Below are 15,430 nucleotides of genomic sequence, written 5' to 3'. Positions count from 1 at the left end.
GTATTGGTCTCCTTGGGCATTCATAGGTCCTCCTCTGTCGCAACAGGCAGGGATAGCAAGAAAGCAATCAAGTGAGTGAGGAGCCGGCAGATCCTTCAAGCTGGTAATCATAAGCGTTCCTGACAAATCAACTACCCTTCTTAGGTCCTCCTCTCGGTCCATTGCTAACATCTCCTGGCAGATACTTGCTCATTAAACCAGGAAAAACAATTAGGCTGAAGGGAACCAAGAAGGGGGGGGGGGAGGCAGTTGCTAATGTGGGCACTGACCTGATTTCAAAGAGCAACCTCAACACGAGAGCCAAGGGCTGCGTTTAGAAATGAAGGGGTGGGGGTTGTCTCCTCTTGGACTCCTGATTTCCAGGGCACAAGGGAACAGCATGCATGCAGCATGCATTGGGAAAATGGCTGCTGTTTTCCACAGGTTCCACCATTAGCCTTCATCTGGCGAGTTGGGGCCCACCACCAGGTTGCGGCCTGATCTAAGGTGAATTGCAAAAAGCAGCACAACCACCTTACAAGCACACGTGGCAAAAAATTAAGAAATGCACCTTTGGGTTCTGGGTCCGAAAAAAAGTCAAAAATTATGGGCTCACATCATTCAATCTATCACCATCTTTTGCCTTTGGTCAAAATTAGCAACTTTGGTAGGTGAAACGTTCTGCAAAGCATGCTTAGATTGTATAAATGTTCCTGCTTTTAAAGTCTGCTGTTGCCTTTGTTGCCCCCGCCTGGTGTTTATTTTTTTGGGAACAAGCTCCCCCCCCCCCCCTGCAGATTTTTTTCTCCAATCTGGATTAGTCACATGCATGATCCCACCCAATTAGGGATCACAAAGAACAGGATGGTGTCACAATGCTGAGCAACTAATGAAATTTGGCTACCTAGTGACATTATGGAGGGCTTGTGGGAGGGAGGAAAATTTCACAATTTTATAATAAGCACAAAAATCACTGAAAATATAAATGTGAACTAGAAATTTCTGCCTAACATTCCTTCCATTGTGTGAATATTCATCTCATTTGAATCCTTTTGGATGTCATTGTTTTCCTTGGCTGCTGCTGCTTTTTCGTTCATTGCCCCCCCCCCCTTCTTTTTCCCTTTCTGGATTAGTCAAATAGTTGATCCCACACAAAACAGGCTGATGCTACATAGTCAATTAGATTTGACAGCACAGTGAAGCGAGTGAGAGCAAGTGGGAGTACTTTCATTTTGGTTTATTTCATAACATTTGTACACTGTTTAATTCTTAAAAAACAACAGCACCTGAAAGCAGTTTACAAAAAAGCCCAATAAAATTATCAATAAAGCAACAACAATAATTTAAGACTTTCAGTTGCTAAAATAACAACAGAATAAAAAGAGATCAGAACTCGCATCAACTTTCTAATGGGTAGACCTATCTAAACAAAAGTGGTTTCAGCAGCCACTGTCAAAAATAAAGTGAAGGTGCCTATATGATATCAGTAATGAATACATGAACATCTTTGCAAAAAAAGCAAAAAGTGAGAAACATGAAAAAGTGAGGGGGTTTTTTGTTTTTTTGTTTTGGTAAGCACAGTTGCTGTTTACAAAAAGTGGTGAAATTTTATCTCAGCTCCAGTTGCTCCACAATTTAATCAGAAAGAAAAATTGCAAGGCAAATTTGAAGTCTCCTGTTTTGGTGAAGCTTTCAAGGAATTTCAAGGGCAGCAAAAATAATTTTGAGAAGCCAAGCAACATTTCTGAGTGGGTTGCTGTGCACTATGGATAGGGGACCAGTGGCCCTCCAAATGTAGGTGAACTACAACTCCCATCACCCGCCACCATTGACTATGTTGCCTGGAGCTTATGGGAGCTGGAGTTCAACAACGTCCAGAGGGCTGTAAGTTTCCCATTCTTCCAATAAACCCATTTCTCAGATCCATAGAAAGCATTACTGCATGTATTTTAAGTTGAGCTGTGCTTTGATTTCCAGCTGCATTCGACCAACACCAAGGCCTGCTGGAGCCTATGGGTTGGTGAAGAAACTCTCCCAGGACTAGAGTTGCTGTGGAATTAAACTTACTTTCCAGTGAGTAGTCCTTCTTGCTTCCAAGAAATTCTGAGAAAAGCAGAGACAAGAAAATGGTTTGTAACTTTGTTCTCCCTGGCAAAAGATATATATATATATATATATATATATATATATATATATATATATATATTCTCTCTCTCTCTATCTTTTTTTTTTTTACTTTCAGGAGATTTTATCAGAATATGACATATGGCATGCCAGTTTAACCACAGGAGGTCTGGAGGATGCTGAACCCCAAAAAGTAACATGCTATGTTATGATCCAAAGCACAACACCAGTGACAAAGTGAAAATCTACTCCCTTTTCTCTTCACACACACCCCGTCCCACAGACCCAGGTCTATCATTTGTGGAAAGCTCTTGGCTGGACTCTACATGTCTTACAATGAATTGTTTTCTACTTGTTTACAGTGGCAAGCTTTCAGGCCACCCACAATGTGCTGAACGTTGTTCATACCAGAACCAGAGATATAGCAGAATCCCTTTCCTCAAGTCATCAAGCAATTCGTTATAATCGAGCCAATTGGTTTTGGTTGTGTTCCCCCAGCCCTCACATCTCCTTTCCTATTATATGAATCCTTTCCTCCAACTTGGTCCAAGGAACTTCCTTTGCTTTTCAGACATGTGATTCCCTTGGCAACAGGGCCAGCCCAGCCCTATCATTTGGCAGAGGGAGGCAGCAGATGCTGGGAGTAGGAGTAGCAGGAGATGGAGGACAGAGCTACATGTACCATGTGGTCTGCCTGCTGCCCTCAGCGACAGTAGAGGATCTTGTCCCATTGCCATTGCTGAACTAAGAGTCAACTGCAAGCCCAGTTGTGTGTGTGTTTGTGTGTGTGTGTGTATATATATATATATATATATATATATATATGGAAATGGAGAATGTGGGCATCATCTTGTTGGTGGCCTCAGATAGCAAAATGTATTGGTCTGATCCAACTTGGCAACTTTCACTTGGCATGTTAAATTGAGGGTGGTGCATGCAAAATGGCTTCTGCAAGAGGGCAGCTTTAAAATGCCTTCTTTGGGGAGTGATTTCCATGGTGGAACCTGTTGGTCATCTCACCATGCAGATAATGCCTCAATAAGATTTGCGGTGGAACAAAGGAAATCCACTGATCTGTATGACAATCCATTGTGTATGAATGGTTTGCTCCCTGGAATTTAAAGTCACCTGAGTATGGTATACTATATGAATGTTTGTGCCAGCAACTGACAGATAAAATAGATCCTCAAGGTATGAGCAAGGATGCTAGATGGCCCTGGCCTTCAGATGCAATAGAATTTAGCAACCAATAAATCGTTCCCAGTAGTGATATATGGAAGTGAGAGCTGGACCATAAGGAAGGCTGATCGCTGAAGAATTGATGCTTTTGAATTATGCTTTTGAATTATGGTGCTGGAGGAGACTCTTGAGAGTCCCATGGACTGCAAGAAGATCAAACGTATCCATTCTTAAGGAAATCAGCCCTGAGTGCTCACTGGAAGAACAGATCCTGAAGCTGATGCTCCAGTACTTTGGCCACCTTATGAGATGAGAAGACTTCCTGAAAAAGACTCTGATGTTGGGAAAGATGGAGGGCACAAGGAGAAGGGGACGACAGAGGACGAGATGGTTGGACAGTGTTCTCGAAGCTACAAACATGAGTCTGACCAAACTGCGGGAGGCAGTGGAAGACAGGAGTGCCTGGTGTGCTCTGGTCCATGGGGTCACGAAGAGTCGGACACGACTAAACGACTAAACAACAACAACAAATCTGGCAGTCCAGCCACAGATCCATTGGCATTATTTAGTATTTACACTGGACTTTTTTGGCCAAGTTTCAGCCCCAACTGTTGTCAGGCTGCTGCCAGCAATTCCCATGGCCATTTGCCCAAGAATGTACAAAGACAAGGAAATATTCCCTACTCTCCACTTTTTATTCAGTATGTACAGAGAGAGGCTCTAGAACCCAGCCTCTTGGATAATGGCGTTGTCTCTTCCATTTCCTCATTCATCAATCTCATTGTCTCTCCTACGGGTGCTGGTAAGTGCCCTCTGTTTTTGAGCTCTTTGCTCTCCTACTTTCAAGGCTCGCTGGGTTCTGGGAGTGGGGTGGGGGTCTGGAATGCTTTCTAAAGACACTGTGTTCACCAGCTGTTGCACCCCTGGTGCTTCCTCCTCCTCCTCCTCCTCTTCCTCCTCCTCCTCCTCTCCCATGATTTCCCAGCTTTTCCCTCATCTGCCTCTGAGCCGTGACTTCCCTCCAACCCCGTTGTAATTCTAAACTGTCTTCCTCTTCCTCCTCCCTGGAAGGGTCAAGCTGGGGAGGCTGTCTCCACCATTCCTCCTCTGCCCAGTCCTTGACAACTGCCAACTGCTTTTAGATAGATTGCCTGTTGCCTAGTACTTTCTGAGAAAATCTAAGCAGCACATATCTCTCTGTAGGGATGGGTATAATTGTCTATTTCAGTTACTCTGAGCGTCTTACTTGTCCTGTCTTTAAGTTCACTTTTCCACATTTCCACATCAGTTTGCAGGGCTAAACCTGGCATTCCTCTTCCATTCCAACAAGTCCTTCTAGGCACATGGCTTTTGCCAGTCTGAAATGGGGACACAGGTCCTTGTTGTGAAGGGGGACAGGATCTGTGGGCTTGGATTCTGGAGATACTTTGATTATTAGGCTCAAGAACCCCTGATCTGCTGGGCTTGGACTGTAGCTAAGACTTGGCCATGCTGCTCAGGCCCTGGCCTGCAGAAATCCACCATTCCCTGTTCCGTTGCCACAAGGAAAAAATGGGATTAGTATAGCAATGGGAGGAGTCATTCTGGTTATGCCTGAAGAGGAGTCAGATCTACTGAGTCCTTAGATCTGGTTCTGAACCAGCTTGATGCAAACATGCCTGGATGCACACCACAGCCTCACAATGCATCATAATTTGCCCAGTCTTTCTCCAGAGGGAAATCAAATTAACATTGGCTTTGCATTTCAGTCTTGGTCCGGTACTTTCTCTGCTTTGGGGCGATGGAAAAACAAAACAAAACAAAATGGCAACATGAAGATGGAAACCAGAGAAGGAAGAGCACAGGGCTGTTACAGGCTAGAGCCAAATTTCAAGCTTTTTTTGTGAATTTTCCTAACAAATCCCAGATGGGAGCAATCAGGATGCAGCTAAAATTAGCCAGTTTAATTGAGGCAACTGTAACAAGCCTGGAAAAGTGCAGAGCAATTAAAAAGGCAGGCCACACAAAAGTTTTGTGTGAGCTTCCCCACCAAAACAGCTGAAGCAACATCTGCCACTCAAAGCTGTGTAAAGACGGCATGACAGCAATAATGCAGCATGCATCTTTGTCATTGAACTGGCCTTGGGAAAGGGAAATGAATGAGACATAGGCTGGGTTGGATCATTAATGGATGGAGTTTTGCTGTGCTCACTTTCCCTTGCTGTAGTAGAGACAGGAAACTCTCAAAGCACTTGTTTGGTTAACGTACAACTGAGCATCTGGAGCCAAATTTCTGATTTCAGTTAAAGCAGTTGTATATCCGTTGAGATCATATTTTGGATTCAGATTCTTAGGCAACACTCGTTGAAATTCACTTGAACGGCTGCAGCTGAGAAGCCAGACAAGGCCTGAAGACCCCCTTGAAAGAACTGCAACACTTCCAGATTTAGAGAACGTTGAGAGTAGTGTGTGTGGATTTGCTCTACCAGGCAGCTGTTGAATGGAGAGAGGTTCTGGAGCACTCAAATTTGAATACAACAGAATACAATATAAGAAATAAAATTAACAATAAGAATGCAATTAAAATTCAATATGAATTTTGGATGTAAGGGATGTGCCTCCCCCATCTTCAACTCAAAATCCAGACTTGTTGTAGACCATCTGAATGAAGCTCAAGGACTGCTGCTGGTTCACGGATCTCAGTTTGGGAGCCCTTGATTTATATTAACCTGTAACTGGCATGTGTATTAAGAAAAAAACTCTAGAAGAAAGGTGATTTGTAGATCTAGTGGTTGTCCTGTGCCATATTTTGCAACACTGTATTTATAAGGAAGTTCATTAGATATTTTGAGTTGTATAAAATGCTAGCCATACTCAGAGCAGACCTACTGAAATTAATATACATGGTTAACCTAGGATATTCTGAATAGAAGTTAATTGGATAGAGCCCTTTATGGTCGGCTTTTAATTTATCCTTGTGATAATGCAACACATATGAGTGCATTGCAGATACTTTGGTTATCTTTATTCCTGTGCAATATTTTTCATATTTGTATTAAAATTGCATATTGTTCATTGCATATGTATTTGTAATTATATTTAAAAAATTTTTTCAGTGTATTTATAATTACCTCAGGTAAGAAAATACCAGAAAAACAATACATTTTCCCCATAATTCAAGATGTTTTGCATGCTTCGCTATTAAATGACAACATTTTACTGGAATGTGGGAAATGGGTTATTGAGTGAAAGTGTTTGGTAGCTCTTGAGATTTGATGGTAAACAACACCCTGATTTTTTGCAAGAGAATGGTATATACATAATGTTATGATTATAAATTCATAAATGTCAGTAACAATCACATCAAGAGACTTGCTTTCAATATTTACAGCAGTACTCTGATGAATATTGTGCTTTCCTGATGAAGGATGGAAGTGAGAATGGAATTTAGACTTTGTTTTCTTCGCAAAATCATTTATTCTAGTGCACTTGTGCTGAGACTCCCCGTGGACTTGGATCCAACAAATAGATTGTGTACAACCCTGCTTTGCTTTAGTAAAGGTACAACATCAGGAGCTCTTTGCTTCTCAGCCTGGACTTGATTTGCCTTGATATTTGCTAATCAATGTCATCATATTCTGACATTTTCCACTAGGCCTCTTAGGTAAAGGTAAAGGGACCCCTGACCAATAGGTCCAGTCGTGACCGACTCTGGGGTTGTGGCGCTCATCTCGCTTTATTGGCCGAGGGAGCCGGCGTACAGCTTCTGGGTCATGTGGCCAGCATGACTAAGCCGCTTCTGGCGAACCAGAGCAGCGCATGGAAACGCCGTTTACATTCCCACCTATTTACCATATTTTTCGCTTTATAAGACGCACCAGACGACAAGACACACCTAGTTTTTGGAGGAGGAAAACAAGAAAAAAAATATTCTGAATCTCAGAAGCCAGAACAGCAAAGAGGGATCACTGTGCAGTGAAAGCAGCAATCGCTCTTGCTGTTCTGGCTTCTGAGATAGCTGCGCAGCCTGCATTCGCTCCATAAGATGCACACACATTTCCCCTTACTTTTTGGGAGGGAAAAAGTGAGTCTTATAGAGCAAAAAATACGGTATCTACTTGCACTTTGACGTGCTTCCGAACTGCTAGGTTGGCAGGAGCTAGGACCGAACAACAGGAGCTCACCCCGTTGCGGCCAACCTTCTGATCGGCAAGTCCTAGGCTCTGTGGTTTAACCCACAGCGCCACCCATGTCCCATTACCAGGCCTCTTAAGAATTGCCAATAAATGTCAACATTAGCAAGGGACTGTGATTATTTTCTTTAATGTATTCTTCTCACTGCATTCACAACACAAAATTGTTCTTTGGGACAGAGTGACTGGCTCAACCTGCTGAATGAATCCCCTGAGATGCAGATTTGAGCTTTCCCTATATAAATCCCCTCCCCCCCCCCCGAGTTTAAAAGCAATTGTCTTCCATGCCTTTTTCCTGGCTCCATTAAATTCAGAAAGCAAGTCGTAATCACAGGCCGCTCACTAGTATAGACCAATCAATGCTGCCTTAGCATTGCCACAAAGTGGAATTAATATCCTTCCTTTTAGAAATGTAGACCTTCTAAGATCCATTAGACCTGAGGAGCTCAGTAAATGAAGCTGGTCGTCTCATCAGCCAGTGTGTATTAAGCAGCAAGCCCTTGAAAGGATTAGTCATCTCATGCAAGCTTTGATGGCTTTATAATCCAGCGGGGCTTTTGGTTAAAAAGCAGATTATTTCAAGTGAAAGCCAGCCAGCTCAACTTTGAGATGCTGCCCCTCTGAAATCAGATGACAGGTAGGTAGGATCCCTCCTCAGTCTGGGCTCCTGGTTCTCGGAGTATATCTTACTTGGACACATCTGGGAGGAAAGAATGTGAGGGGGAAAGGTTTCACCTTCAAGTAGATGCAGTAGCTATGCCAAGATGCCTGGCAGGGACTTGGAAGTGTTTACCATGCCTCCCTCACAGTATAAATCTGAAAATGATCCATGCTCTCTGTTCAGGTTCCCTCACCGTCAACATTGTGCTGCTCCTGGCAGTGGGGAGGGGGGGGGTCCCAAGACCCTCTTACTAATTAAAATGAATGTGCATATTCAGTTCTCATGTTTGCCTTTCTCTGGTGGGTCGTATCTCAAGAGGTAAGAGGGAAAGGTGGGATGGAGCTAGATTTATGCTAGGTTCCTATTAAATTTACCAACGTCACTGCTTACTAGAATCGCCACCTCTTTGCATTTCTCCACCAACTAGAAAATGCCTTCCTGGGCCTGACTGATTGATTATTTGTATGCTGCCTTTCCATAGCTGCAACTATGCTCAAGGCGGCTTACAACATGACAAGATTTACATAATGACCAATGTAACAAAAGTCATAAACAATAAATAAAGCACATCAAAAGGTACACAACCAAATGGAAAACAATCTCCACATAAATCATAAAATCTAAAAAAAATACAACATTAATATCAATAACAATTGAAAATGACGTAGATAAAAAATAAAAACAATTTTTAAAAAGGAGCCATCTCTGTTGACAAGAAGAAGAAGAGTTTGGATTTGATATCCCGCTTTATCATTACCCGAAGGAGTCTCAAAGCGGCTAACATTCTTCTTTCCCTTCCTCCCCCACAACAAACACTCTGTGAGGTGAGGAGGGCTGAGAGACTTCAAAGTGTGACTAGCCCAAGGTCACCCAGCAGCTGCATGTGGAGGAGCGGAGACGCGAACCCAGTTCACCAGATTACGAGTCTATTGCTCTAAACCACAACACCACACTGGCTCTCTGCTGAGCAGCAGCAGTCCTTTATGGAGCCCTCTAGGCCCCGCCCCAAGCCAGGTGGAAAGAGGCAGGCAGGACCCTTCAGGCTCAACAGGGAATCCTGATTTAAGGCCTGATTTTAAAGCCTAGTCTTCATGCTGTTTGATCCACAGGCTGAGACGTTTCCTTGGTGCGATTGTCTCAAATCCACTGTAACTAGGGATGTTAGAAGGCATCGTCAACACTCCCCTCTACTTCTTAGGAAAAAACGTTCCTCTTGGTGCAAGCAAGCAAATGCTCAGCAGATGGAAAAGGTCTGGTGTAAACTTGACAGTAGCCATGGATTGTTTTCTTTGAGATTCCACCTCAAAGGCGGTCATAAACTTGTGCCAGACTCTGAGCTGCACTCTTCGATGAGTTATAGCACCCTCCATCAATCAGCTTCTGACAAACTTCATGCTATCTGAACTTCCCCTGCAAAGAGACTCTCTTCCTCTTCCTCATCTGCCAGGGAATGTTTTGATCAAGAAGAGCAAAGGATGGGAAACAAGAAAACACTGGATATTCCATTGGGTAGTGTATCTTTGTAACACTTCAATCATTCCGCTCTTCTAGGTCTCAGTTTGTTTTGGAGAAGTCATGTTGTAGTTACAGTGGAAAGCACAGCTTTGTGCCAGGCTTCTCTTCCAGTAACAATATTTTAAAAGATTCTCCATGCTCTTCTGTTCTATTCATTTTGTTTCAATCAGAGGATATGATGAAACAGGAAGGTGTGGATGTCACACATCAGTTTATATCAACTGAGATCTTCATGGGCTACCTCAGGAAATCAGTTTGCAGCTGAAAGAAATGGCTTGGAGCATCTGTTCTAATATTGTTCTCGATTTCAACTTTATTTTCGTTTGGTAGGGAAATAACCCTATTAAATGTTTATGAAGCTTTGAAATGCAAATACAAGCTTCTATGACATTAGTTTTTGCAATGATGCCATTTCCCCCTTAAACCCAGCACCTGACATGAACCATTTCTCTTGCTCTGGCTGACATGAGGTTGAGAGACAGTGACTGGCCCAAGATTTCCAAGTCTGAGGGGGCCTTCCATAAACTCCTCTCTTGCTTGCCTTTTCCTATGTTTGTCTGGGCTAGTTTTGGGTTTACCCAGTGGCAGTAGTGGCGGCGGCCATTTTAATGCACAAGGGCATTGTGGGAAATTAAAATGGCCACCTACCACAACTGCTACTGGTTAAGTTTATGGCTAGGGACATTGCAGAAATTTGGACTGGTCTGACCAAAAATTACCTAATGTCTGACCAAACAGTTTTTTGTTTGTTTGTCTTGCTATAGACAGGATGCCCATGTGCCCAACTTTAAGTCCAGATAGGCCTGTCTTTGGAGGGCAGTTAGAGAGGGCAGTCCCATCTTTGAAACTCAATTTAAAGATATAGGGTGGAATTCAATGCTGTGCTATTATGACTGTTTTGTCAGCAAAAACATTTCTCCTTTCTCATCTCCTACATGTTGTTCTGGGGGTTCTCCCAAACCTCCAGAGTGGATTTGGGGCAAGTGCCAGGGGGAGGAGAGCGGGAAAGCCCCCTTGCACTTGCAGGAGTCCTTGCACTGGCAAGGACTTGCCACTGCACTGAGCTACCCGGAAGTCTCAGAGTGGTTCACATAAAAAGATCACAGTATGTAGAATAAAAATAAAAGCAATAAAGGTAAAGGGATCCCTGACAATTAAGTCCAGTCGTGAACGACTCTGGGGTTGTGGCGCTCATCTCGCTTTACAGGCCAAGGGAGCTGGTGCTCGTCCGCTTCCGCAGACAGTTTTTCTGGGTCATGTGGCTAGCATGACTAAGCTGCTTCTGGTGAAACCAGAGCAGTGCATGGAAATGCCATTTACCTTCCCGCCGGAGTGGTACCAAATTATCTACTTGCACTGGCATGCTTTCGAACTGCTAGGTTGGCAGGAGCTGGGACCAAACAACGGGAGCTCACCCCATCTTGGAGATTCAAACCACAACCTTTTGATCAGCAAGCCCAAGTGGCACAGTGGTTTAACCCAAAGCGCCACCCACGTCCCTAACCCAATAATACCCCCCCCCAAAAGAGCCAGATTTTAAAAGGGTATAGGCATGCATATAAGTTAGCACATGCAAATTGTATGCAGATCTGTTCTCCCTCAGACCTCTTTATAAGAAATGCATTTCTTCTTTTGGGGATAATGCATTCAGTGGTCACCTCAGCTGTGCTTCAGCCACTTGCAAAGCCCATTTGCTCAGAGACAGTTGCAGCATTGCAGAAAGTAATGCTCATAACACAAATGGAGCTATGGCGCTAGCACATCATGTTCAACTCCCTCTCCCACCCACTCCTTTCTCTCTGCATCCCAGTGGCGTAGTGTGGGTTGTCAGCACCCGGGGCAAGGCAAGTAGTTTGCGCCCCCTAACCCGTGGATTTGCCCTAACCCCAGATGTTGCACCCGGTGTGGCCGGCCCCCCTGCACCCCCCACGCTACGCCACTGCTGCATCCTAAAAACAAACAAATCATAAAACCCTCTTCTACACCTATATCATCTGTCTGCAGCCTGGATTTTCTTTACGTGCTGAAGACCTTCTTAGGGAATTGGCTCGAAAAGAAAGCTGGGTTTGGCCCCCTCCCATTGTCAAAGCCTCCATCTGGGTCATTTAGAGTCAGCCAGCCAGGGATGGAAAAGAAAGCACAGGAAGTGATGTAGAAAAAAAGCACTCCTGCCTGCCAAGAGGTAATAGCAGAGTGTTCCAATTGGCTCACCTTCCTCATGGATCCTCTGCGGTGTCAGGCAGGGAGATGCACCACTGAGCCTCCCCCACACCAATGCACACCCCATGCCTGGCTTGTCTTGCTGTGCTGCTAGGTTGTTCCAGCTAATCCTGCCCACACAGAGGATTAGCAATGGGTTGGCATTCCTTCAGGAGCAGAGAAGGGAAGGCTGCAGACCAGTCAGCATGCAAGGAGTTTTTTTGCTGCGGAGTAGGCCACATCCATGCCTTGCATTTTAAGATGCTTATGCCATGTTATAACAGTTATGGCTCTCCTCCTGCAGCAATCCTGGGAACTGTAGTTTGTTAAGCGTGGTGAGAGTTCCTCTAACCAAGCTACAATTTCCAGAGTTTGCTGGGATTGTTTGATAAACCATGCTGGAAAATGTGGGGATGTTCAGGGTGGTGGGAGAGGTTATATTGTTTATTAATAGCCTTCCTAACTTGCGCTAGCAAGTTCCTTTATGTAGCAGAGTTACATTCCCCTTTTATATGCACAGCAGATAGCTGGTTGCAGGCTCATGTGAGCCTCTCACTATTATACAATTCAATCTGTCTCAGATTGAATTGTACGTTCCTAGGAAATTCCCTTGAATCCCTCTTAAAAGAATAAAGACACGAGAATCTTATTCAAAGTCAATAAAATAAGTTTACTCACATCAGTTCACAGTTGGATTCCTGAAGGCAGACTTAGTTACAAATATGTACATGTGGGTCTACCCCATATGGGGGAATAATCCCAGTGCTTCTGCAGAGCAGTCCTAGCTGGTCAAACAAAGAAGGAAGTCAAAAAGAGAGAGCTGTGCTGTGTGACTCGTCCTTTTGTTACCTGGACAGGTTAGGTCACGCCCACCTTCTATCACATGCAAAAGGAAGGATGCTCCAGCTAGGAGGAACAGGAAGTTTCGACTGGCTGGACCAAACATTCCCTCGCATGTCTTCTCTAGCATTACAAGGAATGTTGTACTTGACTGCCTCTCATGGATCACATCCCACAGAAACTGTAGCTCTGTGAAGGGAATAGCAGTCTCCCAACAACTCCCCGCACTCTTAACTAGCTGCAGCTCCCAGGATGCTTTGGAGGGAAGCCATGGCTGTTTAGGTGGTATAAGAATGCTCTGAATGGATGGTGTAGGTGTGGCCTTGGAGAAAAGCAGCTCAGCATTCTGGCTCAAACTTTTTACAGCTTGAAAGGGAGCATGCAGGGCTGGGGGAGTTTCACAAGAAGTCGCACATGCATGTGCATACACACAGGTGTTTAGTTCTCGGTCCATCTGCCTCAATATTGCAATTTTGCTTCAGAAGAAATATTATGGCAATGAGAGCTGGGTTCAAACTACTCACTTTTTATGTGGATTTTTTGGCAATGTAGAAAGCTTATTTTTATTTTATTTATCGAATTTATATACTGCCCTATACCCAGAGGTCTCAGGGGATTTTGCCAAACAAAGCTGGCACTTTTCTTTTGGAGAAAAAGTGCTTCATTTAAATTGCCATCATTCTCACTTGCCTTCACTTGTCATCACATAGATGGAGCGCCTAGCATGAGGTAGGGATATGATGAAGACCTCTAAGAAATATTGCAAACCTTGTTGACGCTCTTTCCCCTTTCCCTCACATTCCCTCAAACAGAATCCCAAAGCCTCCTCATTTCACTCAAGGATAAACATTCAAAGACTACTCAGCATCCCTGAAATGTAGCCACCTAGCATCTCTTCAAAATGTCCAACCTTATGCTATATCCCATCTGATAGGAACATGGAAAGTTTCCTCATATCATGAGTTCAGCTAGCTAAGCATTGCCTACACAGACCTGTCATGACTCCCCAAGGTTTCTCTCTCAGCCCTACCTGAAGATGCCAGGGATTGTCTGTGGGACCATCTGTGTACAAAGGAGATGCTCTGCCAGTGCGCGATGGCCAATCCCCTGATAGGACAGCATTTGGACTGCTGCCAAGAAGTCAGACTACCCTCTTTGGGATTTTGAGCTGTCTACTTCCTCACCCTCTAGTCCAGGGGTCAGCAAACTTTTTCAGCAGGGAGCTGGTCCACTGTCCCTCAGACCTTGTGGGGGGCCGGACTATATATTTTTTTTTGGGGGGGGGGTGAACGAATTCCTATGCCCCACAAATAACCCAGAGATGCAGTTTAAATAAAAGGACACATTCTACTCATGTAAAAACATACTGATTCCTGGACCTTCCGCGGGCCAGATTTAGAAGGGAATTGGGCCAGATCTGGCCCCCAGGCCTTAGTTTGCCTACGCATGCTCTAGTCTTCCATCTCTGAATGTCTGGAAGGAGGATGAAATGACATCCTCCTAAAAACTGTCAACTTTTCCCTTTTCTTGTGAGGAATCCTATTCGGAATAAGGGAATTTCCCTTAAAAAAAGGGAAACGTTGACAGCTATGGGTTGGGCTCTGCAGAGATAAAGAGCCTGAAAGCCTGTCTGTTGTGGATGCCGTCAGAACACTCAGCTTTGGAAAGTGCTTGTTCATATCAATCAAATCTGCTCCAAGAGAAAACATGGATTCTTAAAGGGGGAAAAAAAATGTGGCTTCACTTTATCAGAATTTTATGACTTCTCTTTTCCCTCTCTCCTTTTCTCTCCCCAAATAAGTTTTCTCTTGGTAGATTAAAAGCTCGTTCTGTCTCCGGAAATGAAGCATTTCTGCCAAGACCTCCGACTGAGAAAATCTGAACAAGATGCATTGTGCCTGCAAGAGATTCAGCTGGTGAACTCCCTGCTAGTGTCTCGGGATGAGATACTCTGAGTGCTCCAGCTGCCCAGCGGGCAGCTTTTTAAACCATCACCAAAACACGTGGGATGGGAATAGCAGAAGGCCATTGGTCAGGCAAGCGCAATGGCTTTTCCACGGAAACATGCCTTTGTGCAGATATGGCTGGGGAGGGAGAATCTTGAGAAAGGTCTGGGAGAGATCCTGTCAGAATTCCTGGAGAACTGCTGCCACTCAATGTATGCCGAGTCCTCTGTTCCTGAATTACTTGTAAAAATTAGTCTAGTCTTAAAACTTTGATTTTTTTTAAATGCAGCAGTTAAGAATACCTAACGCAGCAGTTCTACTTTGGAAGCAAAACCCACAACATTCAGAACTCCAAAATCCAGGGAAGACCTCAGATGAGGGTTTCTGAAGCATCCCCACATGGGGGAAAAACAAGTTTTGTTTGCAGGCTTACAATCTTGGAGAATATGGCCATAAACCAGGGGTGTTGGGGACTTTGTGAGGATTGTTTAAAAGCCAGCTGCCTGGTGTGCTGCTGCTATCACCACAAAAATGGGATTAGGTTTAGGATTATTTAATGTATATATCACTTCTCACTAAAAAAAAAAAAAAAAAAGCAACCAAAGGGGGGGGGATACAATAAAATCACATAAACATCAATAAGGCATTTTTAGCAGTGCAATATTATACAAATGCCCAAATGCCTGGGGATAAATATATTTGCCTAACATGAAAAGGACGACAAGGTTGGTGCCAGGCGGGACACCCAGGGGAGAGCATTGCATAAATGGGAGGCTCCTACAGAGAAGGCTCTCTTCTCTCATCACCAGTCCCCA

Source organism: Podarcis cretensis (assembly GCF_951804945.1).
Source record: "Podarcis cretensis genome assembly, chromosome: 15".
NCBI classification, from domain to species: domain Eukaryota; kingdom Metazoa; phylum Chordata; class Lepidosauria; order Squamata; family Lacertidae; genus Podarcis; species Podarcis cretensis.
Note: the sequence above shows the minus strand (reverse complement) of the source record.